At 42.2% G+C, this 26455-nt stretch overlaps 1 pseudogene; it reads left to right on the forward strand.

The window, feature by feature from the left end:
* LOC115088508 overlaps nucleotides 1-26455 on the forward strand; it is a 293685-nt pseudogene that overhangs the window by 152655 nt on the left and 114575 nt on the right.

The following is a 26455-nucleotide window of genomic DNA, read 5'->3' on the forward strand; positions in this document are numbered from 1 at the left end:
GCGCTAGATGCTGCTCCGATATTGAAAGAGTGAGTGCCGAAACATTCACTCTGGAGCCTGACTGTGGAGAACTGGTATCTGCAAGGTGTTGCATATAGGGAAAAATAACCCTTGCTTGTAGTTACACAATGTTAGGTTCCATATTAGGAGCTACCATCCAGGAAAAAGATCTAGGTATCATAGTGGACTGGATAATACTTTAAAATTGTCGGCTCAGTGTGCTGCAGCAGTCAAAAAAGCAAATAGAATGTTAGGAATTATTAGGAAGGAAATGGTTAAAAAAACGGAAAATGACATAATGCCTTTGTATCACTTCATGGTGAGACCTCACCTTGAATACTGTTTACAATTCTGGTCGCTGCATCTCAAAAAAGATATAGTAGAGATGGAGAAGGTACAGAGAAGGGCAACCAAAATGATAAAAGGGATGGAAGAGGTCCCCTATGAGGAAAGGCTGAACAGGTTAGGGCTGTTCAGCTTGGAGAAGAGATGGCTGAGGGGGGATATGATAGAGGTCTTTAAAATCATGAGAGGTCGAATATTTACACTTTCGGATAATAGAAGGACTAGGGGCATTCCATGAAGTTAGCAAGTAGCACATTTAAGACTAATCGTAGAAAATTCTTTTTCACTCAACACACAATTAAGCTCTGAAATTTGTTGTCAGAGGTTGTGGTTAGTGCAGTTAGTGTAGCTGGGTTCAAAAAAGGTTTGGATAAGTTCTTGGAGGAGAAGTCCATTAACAGCTATTAATCAAGTTTACTTAGGGAAGAGCCACTGCATTAATTGCACCAGTAGCATGGGATCTTCTTGTTGTTTGGGTATTTGCCAGGTTTTTGTGGCCTGGTTTGGCCTCTGTTGGAAACAGGATGCTGGGCTTGATGGACCCTTGGTCTGACCCAGAATAGCAATTTCTTATGTTCTTATGCTTAGGGGGGATTTGTCCTGATGCAGTAAGAACAGGCCATTTGCTCTTCGGCGCAAAGCCAAGTATGACATCATGGCCACAACCAGACATGTTAACAGACCCTCGACTGCTGCCAGAGTGATGACTTGACTGTGCACTCCTTGGCCAGTCTTTGACTTCCTCAAAGTCAAGTGTAGTGTGTCTCTCGAGACGCTGACATCCTCCCACAGCAGGCCACGTGTCTGAGATGCCTTCTGCGATGGCGCAGTGAATTTGCTGATGTGCATGGCGCCGAAGAATGCGAGCACAAATGTGGCTCGAAAGAATGTAGTCTCAAACGCAGTCGACACTACTGAGGGCATGACGCTCCACAGCAACATCAACAGGCCATGGGTTAATGGCCTCATGGTGTCGTGTTGAGGCACAGACCTTCTTGCTCAGCCCAGCATCACATTTTCTTTACTGGAAAGTACTGCTCTACTCGTTCCGTTTCCAGCTTTGTGAAAAATGCCTAGGTGACCAGTTGCGAGCAAACCATGTTTTTGGATACCCCGTGCTGCTTGGCATGCATGATATAGCTAATTAGTAGGTCCTTTGGAACCCGGCGACTGGACCAACCGCTTGCAATCAGGTACACCTTCACTTTGTTGTTGTTGCGTATATAAGTGTTCCAGTTAGATGGAATGAGTGATTTTCTAGAGATGTGAATCGTGTGATCGATCGTCTTAACGATCGATTTCGGCTGGGGGGGGTAGGGAATCGGATCGTCGCAGTTTTGTTTTTTTAAATATCGTGTAAATCGTAAATCGGTGGAGGGCGGGAAAACCGGCACACTAAAACAACCCTAAAACCCACCCCAACCCTTTAAAATAAATCCCCCACCCTCCCGAACCCCCCCAAAATGTCTTAAATTACCTGGGGTCCAGTGGGGGGGTCCCGGTGTGATCTTCCACTCTCGGGCACACTAAAACAACCCTAAAACCCACCCCGACCCTTTAAAATAAATCCCCCACCCTCCCGAACCCCCCCAAAATGTCTTAAATTACCTGGGGTCCAGTGGGAGGGTCCCGGTGTGATGTTCCACTCTCGGGCCACCGGTGCGTTGATAGAAATGGCGCCGGCGCTACCTTTGCCCTGTCATATGACAGGGCAAAGGTAGCGCCGATGCCATTTTGGTTCCTGTCCCCCGACGTCACGAGCGTAGGAGATCGCTCCCGGACCCCCGCTGGACCCCCAGGGACTTTTGGCCAGCTTGGGGGGTCTCCTGACCCCCACAAGACTTGCCAAAAGTCCAGCGGGGGTCCGGGAACGACCTCCTGCACTCGAATCGTGTTGCTGTAATGCAAAATGGCCATACGGCCGGCGCCATTTTGCAATACTCGTTGCAAAATGGCGCCGGCCGTATGGCCATTTTGCATTACAGCAACACGATTTGAGTGCAGGAGGTTGTTCCTGGACCCCCGCTGGACTTTTGGCAAGTCTTGTGGGGGTCAGGAGGCTGATTCCCATCTCATGGCTCTCATGGGAATCAGCAGGTGCCCAATCCGATGGGCACCTCAGTGATGGAGGTGCCTAAAGCCTCCGCAGCACGCTGTGCTGGGGCCTGCCGAGCCACAGCCAAGGGGTCGGCCCTCACGGACATCCGTGACAAACGTTGGCAGCACCTCTAGCTCGGAATACTGGATTTCGCTGAATTAATAGCTCCTAGCTAATAGCAGGTTTTTTTTGGGAGAGTGTAAATGGCGGGTCTGCACAAAATCAAGAAAGGGGCAAAGTGCGGGGTCGGGGTGCAATTTGGCACAAGGCACGCTGCGTCTGCTGCCCTAGAGGTCTGGTAAAGACCAGGTTTGTTTTTACATGCCAATTCCTCTATACCTAAAAGGAAACAAAATTGCTTTTTTTTTTTTTTTTTTTTAATAACTTGTCCGGGTCTCGAGGCCACTAGGAAGTTGGCCGGGACCATCTTGGTCCCACTGGGATCAGGCCAAAAGGAGCAGCCAGAAGGTGGCGAATTGAAAATTGTGCCATGCCGAGCCAAAGAAGAAGAGGCCAGATGCGAGGGAGCCAGCAGGTTTTAAATCTCCCGTCGGCTCCTGCCCCACAGCTGACGTCACCACATGGCTCACGCAGCCAATTGAGTTGCCTGGCGTCAGGGCGCATTCTTATGATGTCACCGCACCTGAAGCTGGGCCAACCCAGGGGTGCAACATCTATCAGTAGTGCCGCACAGAGTCCCGGGAGGCCAGCGCTGCAGGCGCGCCAAAAGCACGCGGCTGGGGCCATTGCCAGACATCGCCAGAGAGGAAGGAGAGGGAGGGGGAGGAGAGCAGACCCCTTCCCTCATGCCCAGAGGTAGGCTGGCCTGGCAGAGGCGACTCCCCAGGAATGCAGCGAGTGCCCAGTTACTCGTGGTGCCTTCCATTAAACTCAAGTGCAAAAGGTAGCTGAGGAGCTAACCCTAATCACAATTCCATGCAGTCATCAGAATGATATATTTAAAGTAGAAGCCTAACTCAAACACCTAAAGAATGTTCTCAGAGAAGAAGAATCTTAAAAACATGTAGACTGGTCATAAAAAAGGATGTATAAAAACAGGAACCTAAATCTTTGTTCAACTTAACTAAGAGCCTGATGTAAGAAGCTGTGCTCAGCAGAGTACACAGTTTTACCTACGGTTATGCACAAACTGTATTCCTTCCTGATGCAGCAAGGGTTATGCACAAAAACTATGTAAACTGCTTAGCGTTCTCACATGGAAATTCCATGCTAATGAAGGCATTAGCTATTAACCTCCATGCAGAAGGGTGCACTCTTGTTTATTTAGCACTGGAAATTTTACTCCTTGCCAGAGGTAAAGTTTCCAGCACTAGTGTTAATCTATGAGCAATAGCAGGAGTTCTGGTGCCAGGACCTGTAGTCAGGATTTATGCGCAGAAAACATGCTCTGTTCATACAAAGCATTTTTTCAGGGCATAAATATGATTTATCTGTACAAAAGTGTTTTCTGCACTGAAAGCATTTTTGTGTGCATAAATAATATTTTATACTCACAAAATAAGTATACATCATGTTTAGTGCACATTAAATGCTGTCCAAGGGACTTCCTATCACCCAAGTTAAAACATGCGATCAACTTGTGCTGAGCACACATTTTAATTCAGGTTTGTGTGCATATTTTTGTCTTTTTGCATATTTTTAACACCTGATGTATTAGCATATAATTTGCTTATTGCATCAGGAGTTAAATTTGCTTTTAGTGCCTGTGTTAAGAAACTGTGTGCTGAATTTCAGCACATAGTCTTAATGTAGAGCTTCTTACATTGGCCCCTAAAGAAGAGGTTTATTTGAGTGATAAGGCCCATCTTAATATTCATATCAGAAGTCTGTGTTCCTATAAAAGTGACCATCTTTTTTTTCTGCATGTCTCTTTCTATATAATAGATAATACTTTTTGAAATGTTTCATTGCTATCAATAATGATCTCAATAGATCATATTTCATTTGTAAAATCTCTACTGGGTGCTAAGGGTGTGCATGGAAAGGTTTAGTTTGATTTCCTGTTTCAGTTCATTCACTTTGGATCAGAAGCTCATTCATTTTATTTAGGTCATTCATTTCATTTGTTTCTATTAAAATCAATGGAATCCTATTTTTGACTAACTTTGGGGTTCTCCATTCAAATTTTATGAAGCTTGCTGGCAGGCATCAGCAGCAGAGGCAAGACCCAAGACACTAAGACTGGCATGAATAAATACTCCATAGTACCGAAAGAGGAGCAACAGGTACCAACAGTGGCATGAACAGCCCAAGCAGCATGAGAGGACAAACCATCACAAACAATGGCATGAAGACACTAAGGCACTACAAGAGGGGGCAAAGCATGAATACCCCAAGGAATAAAGTGAAGGGTATGGCAGGAAGTACAGTGAAATGAAGACTTCAAGGCATTGAGTGAGGAGATGGTCAGCAAGCACAATGGACTCAACATCCCAAGGCATGCTTGCTTACTGAACAGTAAGGAGATACATTTCAAAGGAGTTACTTGCTTAAAATTAACATATATGTGCATAAGTAGCTTGTATTCATTTTTTTATATATATACTGACATTTGAGATATCACACCGGTTCACATTCAGGTACTGTAGGTATTTCTCTATCCCCAGAGGGCTTACAATCTTAAGTTGTTTTTTTTGGTACCTGAGGCAATGGAGAGTAAAGTGACTTGCCCAAGGTCACAAGGAAGGCAGCAGGATTTGAACCCCTGGTCGCTTGGTTCATAGTCCACTGCTCTAACCACTAGGCTATTCCTCCTCCCAATTAATGTACATGCTATTTTACAAACATCAAAAGTTTGAGTTTATTTTCAGTTTTGAATGCACATTTACTTGTGCAAAAAAGGGTGGTCTAGGGAAGTTCTTGGGCGGGACCAAGAGTTTTATACCTGCTAATTATCTAGGGCAATTGATATCAGACTCATCTGTTGTCTGCTATTGTTGTTGGAAAGTCTGGGTGAACTGGGGGTAGTTCAGGCGGAAGTTCTAGGAGGGTCTGGTGAACTGGAGATGGACTGATTGAGCTGGTGAATGTATTGGCAAACTGGTGATTTCAAGTATGCATGCATATTTTAAAATATACCTACCTCTGCTTATATATCAAGGTTTTACGCAAATTATATATGTATTTTTTGCACATAAAATATACACACATATGTGTAAAATAGATACAAAAAAATATGTATTTTCAATACATTGTTGATAATCACGCTTGTTGAAACATGTGTGCATGTTGTGAGGTGGACACATGCATATTTTATAATCTGCACGGAACAGAAATGCACAGGTTATAAAATACTATAGTAGATTTCTATGTGCCCATATATTCATGTATATGGGGCTACACAGAGTTCTTTGAAAGTAATCCTCTAAGAACTTAGTGCAAGAGTCACACACAGAAGAATTAGTATGGTGTCACAGTATCACTGACTCCTTTGTACAGAGAAAGCAAGCTGTTCCCTGTCATAATCAGTCACTGGCTACTCTGTACATATTGCAAGAGAAACTCTCTATCTCTGTATGTTTCTAACAGACACTGACACACACTGTCTGTCTGCTGAGAAGTACAGTCTTACTCTGCTGATACACAGTTACACTGTAACACTTTGACAGAGAGAATGCAGTTTTTCTTACTGCCATCAGCACAACTAAAACACAGTGACATTTTTGTAAGAGTACACCTTGCTTTCTCTTCTAAATCTAAAGCTCTTTTTCTAATCTATTCTTTAACTCTAGAACTTTGAAGCAAGGAGTTCAAAATTTCTGCCTTCTCTCTCTCTGAGATCCAACAGAGGAATGATTGAGAAAAATGGTCATTGTCTGTTCAAAGTACTCTTAGTTTTACTTTCACCCAAAAAGCTGATGAAATCAATCCATGCAGCTGCCAGCTAGAAGAGGCTAGTTGAAAAAGTGCTGAAACAAGATTGGTCCTACTCCTTCTTGCCTCATTCCCAGCGGCTCTGCTTATTCGCTTATTCTAGCTTTGCTTCTTCCATAGACTTTAAAGGGACCTAACTGAATGTGACAAAAAGAATTCTGATTTTTTGAGGGACACTGTGATCATTTTGTTTGGATGACCTGAACCAAACCCAATTGACTCATATCATTTCAGTTTTGGATCATACAAATGTACATTCTCACTAGGTATCTATCCATTGAATGTGCTCTAGGGAAGATACAGTTTCCAAAGAAACTGAAAAGATTAAGATGGAAGCTATTTTGTTAAAATATGCAAGTGAAATCTGGAAATTAAAAAAATCTTGAGTAGAAATTCACTGTTTGGATTTTGTTGCATTATGGTCTTTAGCATTCCTTTGAGTTTCAGTTCAATAAAATCTTAAAATTATTCAAAAGCAGGATGTAAAAACTAATTGATATCTGAGTGTAGAATAATAAATGTTGACAGAATGTTTAGTAAGTGTGGCAGCCTCTGAGAAGCTTTAACAGTCTAGTTTTCTTTCTACATGTATTTTTTGAGTACATTTATTTTAATAAATTAGCATTTTTTGCACCTTTGCTGGCATGCATGACAAAAATCAACAGTTATTTCTTACCCTAATCATATTGTATAGTCTTCCAAGGCAATCAGACCTAATGAAGTGCTGCATGCCATTCATTTGACATTCCAAGCATCTCCTTCAGAGAACAGTATACAATAGTGGAGCTGATGTCACAATAAACCCAAGAGAACAGGAACTGTGGAGAAGAAGGAAGTGTAAGGTAAGTGAAAGACCTTAAAAAACCCAACAACATTCTACTATGTTACAAAATAGCCAAAATATAACAGAATCCAGGATTTAATTTAAAAGAAAGTAAGCTCAATTTTAAATGAACTTCCTATCACAGCTCCTGAAAGTAATCCTTCAAGGAACAATTGACAATCTCAGCTCACAAGTTCAGAGTTTTGCCTTTATACTAGATTCCCAGCTCATAACTAAAACCCATGTCCTCTCAGTAACTAAAACAAGTTTCTTGCACCTCGCCAGTTTCTCCACTTTTGCCCATTGTTGGACACCACTGCTTTCATAACTGCTATTTGCACCACTGTCATCTCTTGCCTGGACTACTGTAACACATTCTATGTAGGATTCCCCCACACCCTAAACCGCTGCCTACAGCTTGTACAGAATGCTGCTGCTCACCTGATAATGAAGATACATATATTTGATTACCTCACCCAGACTTGAAAAGCTTAAACTGGCTGCCAACACTTTACTTCACCAAATTCAAGATCCTGATTCTGACCTATAACTCCCTCAAAGACCTTACCTTGTCCTACCTTTGCAATGCCATTACCCGCTCTGAACCCTCTCACCCACTTTAGTCATTGTCACAAGCCTGCCTTGTGACCATTCTCCTGAGAACCATGTGTCTTACTAGCATTAGAAACAGATCCTTCTCAGGTGCTAATCCAACCGTTTGGAACTCCTTGCCTCCTTATATTAGGCTGACCCTCAACTTCCTATCCTTCAGAAAACCATGAAAAACATGGCTGTTTGAGGCAGCATTTGGTTCAGGCATTAATCTCTGCAAACATGTTTCCCAAACTCTATAACCATTACTCAGACCCCTGACAACCGGCAGAAAAGCTCCAAGCTACTGCAGGACACCTTGACCAAAGAGAGCTATTCAACAAATTGCAGACTCGAATCTGCCATAGCCTCTTACCTCCTACCACTATGCCACACTATATCCGCATATGCTGGGATTTTAAATCATGCGAGCATTTCACTCAACGCACAATTAAACTCTGGAATTTGTTGCCAGAGGATGTGGTTAGTGCAGTTAGTGTAGCTGTGTTTAAAAAAGGATTGGATAAGTTCTTGGAGGAGAAGTCCATTACCTGCTATTAATTAAGTTGACTTAGAAAATAGCCACTGCTATTACTAGCAACGGTAACATGGAATAGACTTAGTTTTTGGGTACTTGCCAGGTACTTATAGCCTGGATTGGCCACTGTTGGAAACAGGATGCTGGGCTTGATGGACCCTTGGTCTGACCCAGTATGGCATGTTCTTATGTTCTTATGCTTGTATGATTTAAAATACACCTAGCATGCATAAGTGTGCTCCTAATTTTAAGCCATTACTCGAGCTAATGTACTTCACGTATCTTCCTTAGGACTCTGTCGACTTTAACGTGAGCTCATAAGCGGATTTTAAAACATGCTCGAGTGAAGGACATTCCCAGTTTTATCAAGTAGTCACCAGTTTGCCCAGTCCATCTCGAGGTCATCCTTTCCCCTCTGGGTCTTCAGCCTGCACTCCCCCCCAGTTGACCCGGACCCCCTCCCCCTTTTGTGTTAGGCCTAAACAGCAATTTACGCGGACTGACACCTCATCAGGTGCAGCAGTAATTATGCGCAGCTAACAAGCCACCGCACACTGCTTTTAGAATACGGCTGTACATGCATAACTCTTCACCCCGCTCTGGAACACCTAATCCCCACCTAAGCTCCGCCCTTTTGCTGCCCCCCCCCCCCCCTTTTAGCTCGCCCATATGCATATACAGGTGTAAATAGCGGTTTTCAAAATTCGTGTCACTCACTTGCACCCCACAAACCTGCATATGTGGGCCTTTTAGCATGAGCAACGCTTTTAAAATGTACCCAAATTGTATTGTTATGTTCATTTCTTTCCTTACCACATTGTAATTATAATATTTAACAAATTGTAACTCACTTTGAATTCTCTTGGTGGAACTGCGTGTCATAAATAAACAACGACGATGATGATGATGGCATCTTAAGTTGAAAGGTCATTGCCAAAATACATAAAAAATGGCAATTTGACATTAGTTCATTCTTGTTCTCCAATGATGAAAAAAAAAAAAAAGAATTGAGTTGTCATCTACAGTAAACTCACTGGAGGGGATGGAGGATGAAGCAGAACTATAGTTTAATGGCATAAAGCACATCTTAACCATGCCACTTATATCCAATGCTTGTCCAAGCATTCTAAGACCCATGCTTTTTCAATTTTTTTTTCATTTACCATTTCATAATAACAATAATACACTCCAGGCCATGCATTTATCGCACTCTTCTGGTATTTGAAAGCTCAGTGCCTTTGGCTTTGTGCTTTCTAAGGTATAATTTACCAGATATGTATAATAATCCTACATAAATGCATGTCTTGTTATGGCTCAGTTATATTCTGCATGACTGGGTAGCAGCCAATTTCTGGAATTTCCTGACTTGCATTGAAATCAGTCCCTTATGAAGATATATATTTATTTTTTTTTAAACTGCCAGGCTACTGTGAGATCCACCTATGAGAGTTGTAATATTGTTGCCTCTGACTAACCTGCCATTACAGTGACTGAGGGTTATTTGTAGAAGAAGAAATGAATTCTAATGGTTAAGGGCAGTAATGGGGAGTTAGAAGTAGGGATGTTTGGAAAGTTCATCAGGATTTGGAGATTCAATCCAGATATTACTTGGCACTATCAGAATCCTACTGCAGTATTGGGATAACATGAATCTTCTATAGACATGCTAAAATAAGTAGCACAATAATCTGCTAATATCCTCACTGGATGATCTACTGAGCAGAGGGCAGTTAATCTTTTGGAAAGGTTATTTGAATTTTTCCATTGCTCATGGGCACTTGTAGCTAAAGATAAAGCAGATTAACTTGCTTAGATTATCCTATCTGAAAATTGCCCCCCTCCTGGCTAAAAATACATCCGCAGTGTGCTCACTCTTAGCCAGTTTGGGAAGTGTTTCCGGGGGAGAATGACAATGTGAATACTTGCTCTTTTCAAAACATATGCATGCTATTTTACCCTTCTCAGCCACCTGCACAAAAGAGAAGGTGCAAAGGGCATGGGCACGTTTAGTGTGCATATTTTATACTAATTTTCAAAAATAAACTACACCATGTAGTTCTTCGTATCATGTACTTTATAATTACATGGGCTATCTGAAAATTGACCCTCATATGAACAAAGAGGAGAAGTGAACTCACTTGGGAAGTTAAGAATCAAGGCAAGAGGAGGCTCCTTTCCACATCGGCAACAATGGTGGCAACACTGGCAGAATTCTGTAACCTCATTTGCATTGCCGTGTCGCTGCCCTGTTTGTCATCAAAATCATTAACACAGCCAGATTGCTTTGCAAATTGTCCCTTCCATGCTTTGCTTGCAAACTTGCTGATAATGGCTGGCACAGGTTATTCTTTCTCACACCACTTCTGATTTTAGTGACCCCCCCCCCCTTTATTGTGGAGGGGAGAGGAAGGGAAGGGGCAGGCAGGAGGTGATTTTTCAGGACTTTTACCAGTGCTAACCCATAATAAATCATACCTACTGCAAGGGACAAGTAAACTTGAGGTAAGAGGAGGTCCCTTGCACTGGGGAAACATTAATTCCACGGTCTTCAAACAAGCCATGATTTATCATCACGTGTTGGCTGCTTCAAAGGGAAGGTGTTCCATTTTTTTTAAGCACTCTTCTTCCATGCTTGTATATATTGTGCAAGGCAAAAGCTTTTTTTATTTATTTATTGTTTTTGTTATACCGAGTTTCATGATAGGCATCACATCAACCCGGTTTATAAATAAATAAAATAAATATAAAGCTTGAGGTTATTTACTTAAATGTGATACAGCTGCTGCTACTACTTTTTTATGTGTTATATGTTGAAATTAAGTCTAATTCATTGCCATAGGTGACTTATCTATTAAAGGTTTTCTCCAGTATTTTGCCTATGAAAAACATGCTTAGAACCTATACATAGGGTCCTAGTAAGCAATCTGATGGGACTCATGTAATTATAATAAAGCATTGTTATTTTATCCTGAGAATGCTAAAGGCATTTTTAGACATGCTACAGAACACAACCTACACAAAACGATGCTGCTGGTTACTGTCAAAACCTTCGGATGATTTTCGAAAATTTGCATATGATCCGAGCAACAATATTTTTGTGTATTATCTGCACAAACGTAAAGCACTTACCGGCCAGTGGTCTACAACATTGAACAGTACGTACATACCTGACCACATTAACCAGTGTTTGTTTAGCATTGCCAGCAGTGCTGTTACTAATGATGTGTGGAAAATTAAAGACTTGAACTCAGACCAGAGAAAGTTTCAGCCTGGTTGGAGGTCAGCAGAATTCTTGAATGTGCTCAGATTATCCAATGTAGTTTATTGACATTTTTCCAGTGAATCCAGGGTACCTTGGGCAGATTCAACTTATAGTTACCATAGATTCACTGATTCAAAAGAATCCATATTGAATCTGACCACTGTGGACCCTGCAAATTGGGTAAAGCTGCTCAAACTTTGATGCAGATTAACTGATTAAAGAAATCTGCACAGGGCTACCAAACTAATTCCGTGAACCATGAATTTTCTTGTGGTTTCATCAAATTAGTTTGCAGACTTACGGCCGGATTTTAAAAGGCCTGCTCAGGTAAAGATTCGGGGTTTGTGCGTGTGGTCAAGCCTTGTGCGTGCCGCGCGAATTTTCGAAGAGGCATGTAAACCCCAGTATGCGCACAAGTGCCAGGCTTCTTCAAAGGGGCAGGCTGGGGGGATGGGATCTGGGCGGGCCGGGACAGCACCATTGAATGCTGTCCCGAAGACTTGCGCGCCGGCAGCTGTCCGGCACGCCCAACTTAGTTCATCTTGGGCCCTGAAGTAAGTTGTAAAACAAACAAAAAAAAAAGGATAGATAGGTAGGGTTTAGGGGGCGGGGAGGAGAGGGGAAGAGGGAAGGAGTTTAGGTAGGGGGGTAGGGAAGTTCCCTCCCAGTCCGCACTTTAATTGGTGTGGACTGGGAGGGAACTGGGGAAGCTCCGATTGCTTCGTCGTGCGGAAATTTCAAATGTTTACCCCCGCCCTCCATTGCGCGTGCCACCTGCACATATGCACGTGGATTGTAAAATCCGTCACGCATGTGTGAACGACCACCCGATTTTATGACGTGTTCATTCATACCCCCTATTTGTCACAGTGCCTCAAGAGGGGCTCCTGCTGCCCGAAAGTGCTGAAAAGCTTATATTTACTAAAGTTCACTACTTCATCTTCTCTGGATACTTTGGTACATTTTGGATTCAAGTGGTGATGAGCTTCTAGCTATTGCTGAAAATGGAACAAAGACAAGAATGAGAGAAATGAGGAGCAGCTAGTGCAAAGATTGTTCATTAATAAGACAAAAACCCTTTTTTTTTTGCAGGCAAAGACAACTAAATCAAACCTTTTGAGCTTAAAGGTTTAAAAGAACTAAATAAACTGGGGCCCAGCTCATCCTGTAATTCAGCATAAAATGATGACTACTTGAAAATAGTATTGGTGTATTTTCAGGCCCGGGGTCCCTCACAAGATAGGCTTGAGTTATCAGGGACTTAAGTATTTTTTTCTTTCCATGCCCAATAAGCAAAAGCTTTGAGAAAGAATATCTATTATAAAACTGTTATAGAAGACCAGAGCGCACCAGTCAGCATCAGAATGGCCTGCAGTATATAAATATAGATTTGAATCGATATACATATAATTCAAGACTTTTGTCCATTTCTCCTCAAAAGGTAATGCAGGTTTTTGTACATGGATGCCACTTTTTATATTTTAATTTCAAATCTGTCCAGTAAATATATTTCATGAAAGCAACCCAGCCCTCTCTGGCAATCCCTTGTTCAAAATGCTATCATTACAACGGGTAGCTGCTGGGGATGATATTCACATCACAGAATCCCCCTGCTGTGCCTTAGTACTTAAATATATTATACAGACGTACGCTTATACAAATCCGTTCTGTTTCTTGGTTCTGATTGTGCATGAGAAAAGTTTGGGATCCCAAAGTAATTCTGGCAAAAGCTATGTGCGGCCATTCACATGCCAGAGCTTTATAGAAAATACAGTATTATATAACAGATGGAAGTTTAATGAAGTAAAGCACAGTTTGTAACAGGTTCATTGTTTCATATGCTCTGGATCACTAAATTGGCAGGTAGATATGAAAGGTGCATTAAAATGGACATCCTGAAAATTATAGCATTGTCTCAAAGGAATACAGTCTTTAATTTTGAATTATATAGCTAATTTTAATGAATTGGAAGCCATAATGCAGAACGTTACCCCCATGCAGGAAGAAACTGTGAGCTGTGCAAGGATTATTTTTACCGGCAGGTTGAGATGAGGCTTACAGGCCCTGATGTTTGCAAGCCCTGTAACTGCTGTGAAGCTGGTACTACTAACAAGGAAGCCTTCTGTGCAACAGGGTAAGCGGCAGTAAAGATATCTCATCAGCAGGTGGGAACCGAGGGCAAACTCTTTACAAAGCAGCCTTCTGCAACTCCTGGTAGCTAGTGTGTTCAATCAGAGTCACTGATTTATATTGAATTAATATTATTATATTTATTTATTTATTTAATATATATTTCTATACCGGACTTCACGAATGGAATTCACATCAGGCCGGTTTACATATCTTGAAATATACTGTCTTAACACTATTTTATGCAATATCCATTTATCTTCTTATGCTGCATTTTTCTCCTTAAACTCCTCCTCATTAGAAGACCTCCATGAGACACTTCCTGCACTAGACTCCCAAGGATAGTGCAGTAAAATCTGAGGGTGCAGTTTAGTGTGGACTAGATTTACGGCAAAGTAGAAGGGAAAAGCATTGACATACCTGTAAGTGCAGAAAACGGGTCACAGGAGGTTGCAGTTCATCAATGATCTCATTTGCAGCCGTTCAGAATCTGTTCCTGAAGTTGTCAGCGAAGGAGTATATGGCCAATATTGATTATAGCTCTAGAAAGTCCTTTATATGGATAATATTAGGGCCTATCTTACTTCCCCCACCCTTCACTGCCCACATTGCATGCACTAGCGCACACATATTAGAGATTTTATTCTCGTTTTATTTCAAACCCCTTTGATTCAAAAGGGAGCAGATTTAAAAAAAAAAAAAATGTGAAAACAACCATTAAAGAGTGGATTGTCAGAAACAGGATATATGAATTACAAGTGTGGATCCAGTCATTTCCAGTTCATGATGAAATGACATATTCTTGAAACGGCTGGTTCAGCCTCCCTTTTCAGTTTCCTTTGTGCAGATATTCGGGTTTTCTGCAGTAGCAAGTGCATTGAAAGACCCGGTTTGGAAATTGTTCAAAGATGATTTGAATAAAAATCTTTGGTACATGACAGGATGGAAAGCCATCGCAGATATTCCATAAGTACCCTTCACTCTGCCCAAAAACCAGCCCACGAGAGGTAAATTACCCCTACACTTATACAAGTATCATTCTCCTGGAAGACTTTACCTTTCATATATTTAGGCAGTAGTAAGTTTGACTGTGTTGCGCTCGGAGGTGGACCCTTGTCCTGGGGCAGGGGAAGACGGCCTCCTGGTAGGGACCAGGAAGCACCTGCCCCCCAAGTGGCTGAGCACTGGAGGAAACAGAGGTTGGGATGAGCTTCACCACTGGAAGACCGAGGTCTCCCCGGGTGGAGCCTGTAGGGACCCGGGCCACTTGGACTTAGGTGCACCTTGCAGGGTCTCCTGGAGAGGTGGTAGACTGGTGTGCCCACGGGCAGGGAAGGAGCACGGTCTGGTTCAGAGCTGGAGGTCAGATGGAGCAAGGAAGACCAGAACAGTGTAGGCGATGACTAGGCAAGGGACAGAGCCAGAATCAGAAGACATAGTCAATCAGGCTAAGGTCAAATACCAGGAATCAGTCCGAAAGTGGTCAATATAGCAAGGTCGGGATCCAGAGGTCAGGCGAGGTCACAGGCAGGATGAGGTCAGTAGGCAGGCAGCAGGCAGAGAGATCAAGGAACAGCTGAGGTCAGAAGGCAGGCAGCACGCAGAGAGATCAAGGAACAAGCTGAGGTCAGTAAGCAGGCAGCAGGCAGAGAGATCAAGGAACAAGCTGAGGTCAGAAGGCAGGCAGCACGCAGAGTGATCAAGTAGCAGACTGAGGTCAGTACCAGAGAGACAGTCCGAAGGTACTACCTGGGGAGACGAACAGATGAACACAGGAACAGAAGGACGCTGGAACAGGAGGATACAGGAACAAGGCTGGAACAGTAGGATCCTAGAACAAGGCTGGAACAAGACTGGAACAAGACTAGAACAAGGCTTAGAACGCAGTGACAATCTAGCAGAAGAAACCCGATTGCCAAGGCAAGGAAGTGCAGACAGGAGCTTCCTTACATAGTTCCTTCACTCAGGGTGCGCCGTGGAGCTAGGACCCACCACTGGCCCTACAAGAGGCCGGGCGGTCCGCGCGCACACGCTTAGGGGCATGGCCAACCGACGACGCTGGACTCCGGTGTGAGGCCTGGCATGCAGTGGAAGGCCCGGCGACCGCTGCCGCGGGACGCCGGGTCCTGGAAGAGCTTGTGCCTGCAGCTGGGGAGGTCGACCTGGGACCTGCTGAATTGCTGGAGAGGTGAGCAGGCCTGTTCGTGGGATGGACGTGGATCGGGTGCACAACAGACTGTGCCTCCCTTTGGTCTCGCTACTCATATTATGTTTTATAATGGAAAATTTGTGACAAATATTTTCTCTTCTTTCCATTGAATATCATATGAACTAAGCAGTGATGGATTTAGGATTTTTGTGCTCTGTAGGTGCTGTTGCCCCCTGTCATCCCCCTCTTCCCCCCCCCCCCCCAAGATTGGACAACAGGGAGCAGAAGGTCTAAGGCATAGTCCCCCCTAGTTTCCAGTTGTAGCTCGGGGTAGGTTCTGTGGCAAAAATTTAAAAATTCTGAAGCAAATTGGCAAACATTTCTATCTTTTATATTACATTAAGAAACTAATAGGGTCATTTTCCAACTCACGTTAAGGGATTTTTGCATGTGAAAAATGCCTTAATGCACGCAAAAATTACCATAATGCATGGTGCGATGCTAATTTTTAAAAGGGGAGGGATTGGGGGTGGGAAGTTTGTAAAAGTTGTCTGGCTTTGTGAAGCCATAATTACACCTTTTTCATTAGTGTTAAGCTGTGCAATATGCCCATGATGCATTTTTTTTCACAAATTCTGTTTTGGGCAGGGAAAGAGCCTGAGATATGTGGGGAGAGAGAGAGAGAGAGAGAGAAAGAAAGAGAGAGAGAATCTACAAGGCCCTTGGAGTAGTTAGTTATTTATGCTACTATAGGAGGCCCACCTAGTAACTCGAGGTGAGGTTTAGGTAGTAGTGTTGGGGTTAGGGGCCACTTTTACATGTTCTATTTTACATGTTCGAATAGAACAGTGCACTCTTGTGAAGATTTGATGTCTTTCGGAGCAAGGAAACTCACACAACGATGAGATTTGTACAATGTTCTCTCAACCTAGTTTGATGTTACCCAGGTAGAGAGTCTCTCTCTTGATAGGAAAATGTAATTATGTAGGTATCACTGCAAAGTGTGAAAAGAAAACTCACTTTGCAGTACTACCATGCAAAGCACTAAGATAACATACATTGCAATAAATAATCCATTGTATTGATAAATCTAGCCCTAAGATAGTTTTACACTATATTAGTATAATTTATATTATTTTTATTGGAAGGCAGCAACAAATCTTCAGCTTGCCTTCCCCAGATTTCTGCTGCTTTAGGCACATTGATAAATCCAGACCTGGAACTAGGCTGTGCCATCCTGTGACCCTTTCATATTCTATTCAGTGTCTTATGACACTCTTTCACCCCTACTACATGTGTCAAAGTTACTAAAATCTTGAGACAAATGAAAGACAATTTTTGCTCATTTAATTTGTGCTCTATGGCCTTGATCAAGGTACTACACTCAGAGGTAGGCCCATTCCTTACAAGCTTATTAATGCATCCCTAATGGAGGGTGATTTGCCCACTACCCTTAAGGTTACGGTGGTACATACATCCACAGTTAAAGATGGCTAATTTAGACACATCAGAACCCTCGAACTATCGTCTAGTTTCCTCCTTGCCACTTCTTTCCAAAGTGAAAAGGTTGTTCATGCCCAGCTTCAAGAATTTCTGGATGACAACAGCTTCCTTGATAGTTCCCAATTTGGGCTTCGTCCACGACATAGTACAGAGTCACTACTGCTCTCCAGTTTTGACACGATTCGTTGTGGGTTCAACACTGGTACAAAATACTTTCTCATCCTACTGGATATATTATTAGCTTTCAGCACCCTTAATCATAATCTGCTACTTAGTCTTTTGGATGTTGTAGGAATCTCATCTAAAGTCCTTTCTTGGTTCTCTTTTTTTTTCTCTCACCACCAATACCAAGTAATAATAATAGAATAATAGAATAATAGAATAATAGAAGGACTAGGGGGCATTCCATGAAGTTAGCAAGTAGCACATTTAAGACTAATCGGAGAAAATTCTTTTTCACTCAACGCACAATAAAGCTCTGAATTTGTTGCCAGAGGATGTGGTTAGTGCAGTTAGTGTAGCTAGGTTCAAAAAAGGTTTGGATAAGTTCTTTGAGAAGTCCATTAACGGCTATTAATCAAGTTGACTTAGGGAATAGCCACTGCTATTAATTGCATCAGTAGCATGGGATCTTCTTAGTGTTTGGATAATTGCCAGGTTCTTGTGACCTGGTTTGGCCTCTGTTGGAAACAGGATGCTGGGCTTGATGGACCCTTGGTCTGACCCAGCATGGCAATTTCTTATATTCTTATGTTCTTATGTAATAATTGAGGATGCCTCACCAGGGCTATGCCCTCTAAGCACAGGTGTTCTTCTCTCTCTTCTACTCTTTTTTAACATCTACCTTGCTCCTCTCTGTGAGGTCCTTTCTGAATTGCATGTATCATTTAGGCTATATGCAGACGATATACAATTATTTTTCCCTATCTCTTTCTTTTCTCAGGCATTTGAAAATTTAACATGTCTGATAAAGATTTCAGAATGGATGCAAAATAATAGACCAGCCCTTAATGTTAAAACAAGGAAATTGTTCTTCTGAGGTCTGCTGGAGGAAATTCCTTCAAATTTCTCCTTCGAAGGACATGATATCCAGATCCAGCTGAGGGCACATAATCTGGGGGTTGCCATTGATTCTCCTCTATCTATGTGGCCCCACATTGACAATCTGGTTCAGTCATCATACTGCAAACTTATTATATCCGCTGAAGCTGCTTCTTAGTTATTCTGATTTCTGTACTGTCATATACAGTCCCTTGTTTTGTCATCATTGAACTATTGTAATGTCCTGTTCTTAGGTCTTCCAAATTCTCATCTACAGGCACATCAGTTAATATAGAACTCTGCGGCTCGACTTATCACTGGAACTCTGTTGCGTAACCATATCTCTCCAGTTCTTCTGGCTAGTCTTGCAATGTATGCATTGGCTACCCATTAGTTGGTGGGTAAAATTAAAAATGCTGATGTGGGTCTTTAAGGCCCTTCATGGACGTGCCCTTCTGTGTTTGACTTCAACAATCTGGAATTATCAACCAGTTCGCTGTTTTCGATCCTCCTCACAACATCTGCTTGAGATTCCACTGTTTCAACATCTGCTTGAGATTCCACTGTTCAGTCTAGGAATCATATTTCTAACATTGTGAGCTCTGCCCTATGGAATAATCTCCCTGTGGAACTGAAAGCTGAAGTGGATTTGCTTCACTTCAGAAAGCTTCTTAAATCCCACTTTTTTGACTTTCATCAGTGGTCTGCCTTAGTTTATGGCCTGGAACCCTTGCCTACTGAGTCCCTATTTTGCAAAGAGTGTGATGTACTCAGACTATAAGTAGCTTGCCTTGTCATTAGTTTGTGTAATTGTTGATTATGCATGTTTTGTTGTACCCCCACTGAGAATGGAGGATTGACGGAATATAAGCGCTTGAAATAATTAAATAAATAAACATTCACGTAAGAAAGAAGGGTGAAATAAGTGTTTGGACACAGATCTTAAAGATACTATTTCACCAGACTTTTCTCCTACTTTTAAAGACAGTACCATTTTGTCTGCTGGAAAACACAGGACTCACATTTTTTAAGCTCTTAGACAGACCCTAAACAACTAGCTTAACACTCTCATTAATCACCATTCTCCTCCCTGTCATTTAAACCTCAACCTCTCGTCCTCTCTCACATGCATATGCTACATGTCCCCATACTGTTCACAAGCAACTATACATCTGCGCTCATACATAGCAATCATTTGGGAAGGAGGAAGCCCCATCATGACTGGTTGAGGCTGGTCCCTGGTCAGTCTGAAAGACATAAAAGAAGAAACATGTTATATGTAATGACAGTTTAGATAAGGTGACAGAAAACTATACATTCCCTGTTACTACTCATTGTCAACCTCCCATCACTCACCGGACAATCAACAATGTGTGAGCACCAAACGAATTGGAGGAAATAGTTTTGTAAACATCAGTATATTTACTAGAAGTTAAATGTGTCATGTGGCCTGGGTATTAGATCGTATGGTCTAGTGTGGTACATCCCTTTGTAAAAAGGCAAAAATGGTTTAATCCTATAAGAGAGATAGAACAGATTCCTAAAATAAAATGGGCTGTTATAGTTTTGATCTGGAAAGGAAGAGGAGCGGAGGAGAAATTTGTTGATCTCTAGAAAGAGAAGCTAAGAGAACTTGAAACTCTCCCTCTGGAAGGAAATAGGGACTTGATAGTGAAGAAAGTTCCTTTCTAGTTACAGAGGTGTAAGGAGCACTCTCCAGTAGTTTTCTAGAGTACTGTTGCTTGGAAACCACTGGAAGAATAAAATCTGAGTGATCTCTAGGAGTTCCCTAGTGTGCAAAGATGAAAGAAAGCTGGAAACGTAGAATCTCAAGGAGGAATTTGCTAAATTACAAACTCAGGAGTTTCAAGGTTTCATGAGGTCTCTGAAATATTTTCTGCCAAAGCCCAGGCAACGTGATAAAAGAGTGGAAGTGTGTATTTGGAGTCAGGGCAGCAAGTCAACTATTCTGTATGGATGGTAATGGGAATATGCATTTGTTTGGGTTTCAGTACTCATCCAGGAAATGAATTGTAGCTGCAGGATGGATGGCCAGGGTGGGATGGGATGTGACGAAGTGATTGTAACACCATCTCGACTAGTTAGTCAAACAATGAGTAGCAGCACTTTACTCCTGTGTTTTTATTCTATGCAGTGTGTTCACAAGGGCAGTGCTATAAAGCCATTTAGAGAAGCTACATCTGGTATAGCAAACTTCATACTGAAAGAACACATCCTGCCAAACATTGCCCTTGTTTTTTAAAATGGTAGCTAAGGATGAATGAATGCTCATACTTTTGGCTTTAAATATGTAAAGTCCTTCTTGCATAGCCTTTTTGTGACATGTCTTACAACATACTCTACCCCTGTACAGAGCAGAAGAAGCTTGAGGGGAGAGACCCTTTCATATAGATCTTTTTCCTAATTCAGTTGTTTCAATACAGATGTGGATATTCCTTATGTGGAGTCCTGCAGGGTAGATGATGCACAGTTGAAGTCTTCATGTAGGGTGGATGAAGCTCCATTTCTCACTTCCCCTACCCTTACTTTGATGTATTAAGTGCTGTTATGGCTGTCAGATCATGGAAGTAGTCTGTGTAAAGGAAAGTTGTGCTTTGCCTGTTGAGGTGTCAGTGCTGTAGTTTACTAAACTGGGCTGCTGTGCAACAATTATGGAGAAAATAGATTGTGGAGCTTGGAAAAAGGTGTTTTGTTGTGTTTTCACACATACTGACCTTCCATGCCAGCAGTTCATCATCCTTTGCATGTTGTTAAGATGTTGACTGTGTTTTTTGAACTCTAGCAAAGCATTTTCGACACATGGCTTGCTTCTGGCTTTTTCCATATTATTTCCTATGTAGCTGGGCTGCATGGATGTTGCAGAAGACATTTTTAATGAAGTAGGGCTCTGGTTGAAAGGTGAGCAATTGTTTCTGGCTTCTTGACATTTGATTTGCATTGACATCACTCTTTGAGCATGTTCCATGTGCTTCCTCTGCTCAGTTCCAGATGTTGACACCAGAGGTGTGACTTTACAAGTCTGAAAAGGGATCATGAGCCTCATGCATATTGTAATGAGGCAGATAATGCATTCTGCACTGTGGAGAGAGTCCTGCATAGAATTCCTCTTTAAATGCTCAATATTGGCCTCTTTTTCACTACTTGGGCTTCTGATGATCCACTTTTCAAATGGAGAGTGAATGAGATAGTCGCCTGAACCTCCCAAATAGCTATTTTTTTCTCAGCCTTTTTCCTGATTTCAAAACAGGTGAATTGGCCGCATAGTACTTTGATCTTGCTGGCATTTCAGACTTGCTCTGTCCTTAGGCAGGAGTAGATGTATTTGATTGAAAAGCTGCCATGCAGCTGGTTGGAAAATTATAGGAATTTGGCAATGGAGATGGAGAGGAAGAGTTGTGGGTGTATTTGGAGTTCTGTGCACGATGTTCCCATTATGTGGCAGTGGCAAACATCTCTGTTTCTCAGAATGCTACGGGGAGGGGGGGGGGGGGGAGATCAGAATATATCTGACTGTTCATGTGGCTCCCTGATTTGACAGAATATAGGTCAAAATGTGTAAAATCAGTATCATCACATAGAGGTGCTGTTCCAGCACTATAATATTAAAAATGATCAGAAAATAAAGTAGCAAGAAGGTGGTAGAAAGGTGAGCTCTGGAAATGTATTTGGGAGCTATAAAGAGAGAGCTAGGGAGTGGGGGGGGGGGGTGAGAATGGTAGTGTTCAATAAGGCCTGCTGCAATAGAACAAGGGCAATGAGAAATGATTAAGAGACATTAAAAGATAGATTAATAACGCAGGAGACTGGGGCCGAAATGAATTAGATGAAAGAGAAAGGCCCTGCTGAAGGAAGTGCTTCCAGGTCTGACCTGAGGAAGATGGAATTGCAAGAAGTGAGAGCCCTGCTCATGAAAATTAATCAGCAGGCTACGGTGAGAATTTTCTAGGGAATGCATTTAAAAGGTGTGGGACACCCTTTTCTTGCATAATTTACCATTATCTGCAGTACATCAGTGTCTTTTTTTCTTCCATGCATAACTAGTTACTTGTCATTAAACACCAAGGAGGTGCATAACTCAAAAACTGAGCAAGTAATTTGTCCAGAAGAAAGAAAAAAAAAAAAAGTAGTATGTACACATTAATACAAAAAAAAAAAAAATCTTTACACATTAGCAAATTAACATATTCATGAAATTATTCAGGAAGGTGGGGGCTGAATGGCAGCATGGAACCTAAGTGTGGCATAAATGCTCCTTTTGTATATCTATTGTGTTTTGCTACAGGGTTTGTTAAAATGGAGCTACATTTGAAATTATAAATAAGGTACTTAAGAGGCCTGATTCATCACAGTCTTTTCCTGTAGACACGGGGAGGGCAATTTTTAATCTCTCACGATGCCTGCAGGCCTGCATCTATTTTGTACACAGTCCTGCAAGCCAGTTTGCAAAGGGAAACTCTCATGGTGGGCTTGGTGCCATGGGGAGTTTTTATCACATGGCACTTTACAGGAGAAAAGCACGCAGGGTAAAGCAAACACATGGAGTTCACATTGAAAACATATGCACACTTCCACGAGCTTACTCTAACCATGCTCCTCCTGGCATCAAATGTCAGTAGCCTCAGAATCAGCCCCAATTCAATTAAATATATTAAACCACTTATAGAACATTAAATGAGAAAAGACCACCAAGATGCATGTCCATCAGACAATGGGAGGAGACTGTGTCTGTCCCATCTGCATCACACCAGTGAAGCAATGCCTCGTGCAAACACTTGGATGCCGACATCACTGTCAGCCTCCCACAGTCCATGGATATGTAATCAGCAATTCTTCCGGGATGAGACGGTGAGTTACTTGTTACAATACTAATTAGGAGAGCACATCAAGGATCCACTAACGTTCCTTTTCAGGGATGTTTTACAGGCCTCAACATGTCTATCGAGCCTACAGGAGATTACAGGCCGATTAGGTGCAGGACCATTTGGAAGATATAGGGAAAAAGATATAGGGAAAATTTTAAGAAGGTTGGGTCACAACAGATGGTAGGGCTGGGGTGTTGCAGGGTAGGTGCCATGATGTAGAGGAATCAGACTTTTCTGATGGAAGCAGAAGATTCTTGCTGCAACAATACAAATTATCTCTGTATCTTTACTAATTCCAATGTCTTTGGGGAGAGCATCTTCAACTGAATGCACAGAACCTGTGCCAGAGGACCTCATAGCTGCCACTGAGAGGCAAGAATTGGAGCTGGCATTCGCTGGCTACATTCAGGAGGCTGTGTCATGGATACAGCTTCTGCCCAACACATATCCTCACAAGATATCCAGTTAGCAGAGTCTGGAAGGAGAAGGACTGTCAGCAGATGGTGCCTTGGCCAGTGCTGGCAGAACCCTCCTTTGATACCAGGGATGTATCAGACATCCCTGATTTAGAAAGAGCACTGTCCTCCGAGCAGCCTTCCCATCTCCCCACCCTCTCTCATCCCATGAGCATCCTGTAAAGTTGAAGAAGCAACAGCATGAAGACAGAATCCGTGAGGACTTCACATCACCACAGAAAGAGCTGCACATGCAAACCAATAGAAATAAAGTTGGTAAGCTGAAGAAAGCCATGGATGCATAGATGGCTGTTCATTCAGGCATCTCAGAATGTCAGCTATGGTTTCTGGACAGATTATCCACAGAAGGCAATGATGATCAACACCATAGTCAGACTACAGAATTCAGGTGAACAACCGCAACACTATGTGTGCCATCCACGAAGGATCACTTCTACCCATGAAGAAATTTTCAAGCCATGAAGAAGTTAAGAGGGTACAAGGACAGGGGGAGGGCCAGGAGTGATTTAAAAAAGGTTTCCTATAGTAGAGGTTTTATTTTTTTTAAAATGAAATGAACAAAAAAATGAACAAAATTTAATTCTTCTTTACTTTCTTCTTAAAACCAAAATCTTATTTATTTATTTGTTTGTTTGTTTGTTTGTTTGACAAAAAACTAATATTCCATGTATTCACACAGGGGCAGATTTTTAAAAAGTACGCGAGCGCGTACTTTTGTTCGCGCACCCGGTGCAAACAAGAGTACGCCGGATTTTAATAGATACTCATGTAGCCGCATGTATCTTTTAAAATCCGGGGTCGGTGTGCGCAAAGCTGCGCAAAATCGGCAACCTGCGCGTGTCGATTTTGCGCAGATGTAACTGATTTTGTGAGGCATGTGTAACTTGCGCGCGTGGGCTGGCTGCCGGCGCGCCATGTTCCAATCCGGGGGCTGGTCTGGAGGCCGTGGCCATGCCCCCCGGAATGCCCCTCGATGACGCGCCGCCGCGACATGCCCCTGACACGCCCCCAGGAAAGCCCCGGGACTTATGCGCGTCCCGGGGCTTGTGCGCGCTGCCGAGCCTATGCAACATAGGCTCAGCGCGTGCAGGGGAATGGAAGGGGCAGCTTTTCGGGGGTTATGCGCATATCTTACACGTGTACCCCTTTGAAAATCTGCCCCACGATGTTTAAACGTGGATTACAATATGCATTCATAAAAGTTGAAAACAAACAACACAAATAAAACAAATATAAAACAATTAAAATTATAAATTAACACATAAAACTTGCACTGTGACTTTGATTGGGAAATTTTGTTTCCAATGAATGCACATCCCTAAGATTCACTCCACTCATGCCATGCAAGAATGACCATCTTGGATGGACATTCAAGCCATAGTGGGATGTGGCTGCTGCCTACTGAGTAGCTGGAAACATGAAAGTGTTCACAAGGTATCCCTTTTCCAGGTCCAAGGCCCAAATTCTCCAGAGGCAGGGCCACTGGCCCTTGCTTCGAGCCCAATCCTAGGACTCTTCCCTTGCATAATGTAGCTTTACCATCACTGTCCAGTGGGCAGGCCTCCAGTTCAGACTGGCCCTTACTGACCCTTATTCCATCTATAAGCATCCTGTGGTGTTTGAACACTTTTAGTTTGAAATGCCATTTTCATAATGTAAATAAATGTGGATTTTGTATGGGAAATTAAAAAAATAATACTATGTGTGGGTGTCTTTATTTTCTTTTTCAAATAGAAGTGCAGAAAGATGTGTTCTAGCTCAAAGGCTTGTGGGTAAACTTTTACAGAGCAGAGAGAAGAGGAATGTAGAAAATTCAAAGGTCCTCTCTTTCCAATTGGCAAGGATTCTCTTTATTTCTATCATTTAGAACATGCACAAATTATCATTTCAAAGGACTCGTGACGTTCACGGCAATTTGAAACAGCAAATTTCTGGCTGACTTTAAGATAGCTGAATATATTTAGCTGCATGGCTACACCTCTGAATATATAGGATAATTTCACCAGATAAGAATTATCTGGCTAACTAGCTGAGCCACATAGCGACCTCTAAATCTCTATCATCAAGATGTTGAAGAAAGGAGTGTGATGGGTCCCTTCTGGTACCAACAAGGGAAGAAAGGAGAATAACTGAACAATTGGACTAAGGTGTGAAAAATTGGGAAAAGATTATCCTATCTAGCAAATTCTAGGAGGAAGCTCCAAAATCATCCCATTAATTGCAATATATCAGGAATGAGAGAGACTGTATCAACTGCCATTAGTAATAGAATGCATTAACAGGAAGCTGGAAGTCAGAAATGTATTAGATCTGAAATTGTAAAATGGATTGTAAAGACTAAGTACTGGTATCAATATTTTCATCACATTGCCATCTTTATTCAGTAAAATGCTTTATGATGTTAATGCATGCGATAACGCGTTAATGTGTGCGTTAAAACCATAACACATGCAAAAAGAATCGTAACGCATGGCGCGAATGCAAATTTTTGGGAGGGGTGGGATCAGGGAGGAGTTTGGGTGGGATTTAGTTAAATGAGGGGCAATATCGCACTGTGCAATAGCATAACGCATGCTATCATACAGTTTTAACGCCATAAATAACTACACCTTTTTTCCTGGTGTTAGGCTGTGTGATATGCCCGAAATGGTTTAATGCAATTTGTAATACATTTTTGGAATTACATTTTAGGCATTTCTGGGCTTAGGGAGAGTGGAATGGA

The sequence above is a fragment of the Rhinatrema bivittatum genome, chromosome 3, assembly GCF_901001135.1.
Source record: "Rhinatrema bivittatum chromosome 3, aRhiBiv1.1, whole genome shotgun sequence".
NCBI lineage: Eukaryota > Metazoa > Chordata > Amphibia > Gymnophiona > Rhinatrematidae > Rhinatrema > Rhinatrema bivittatum.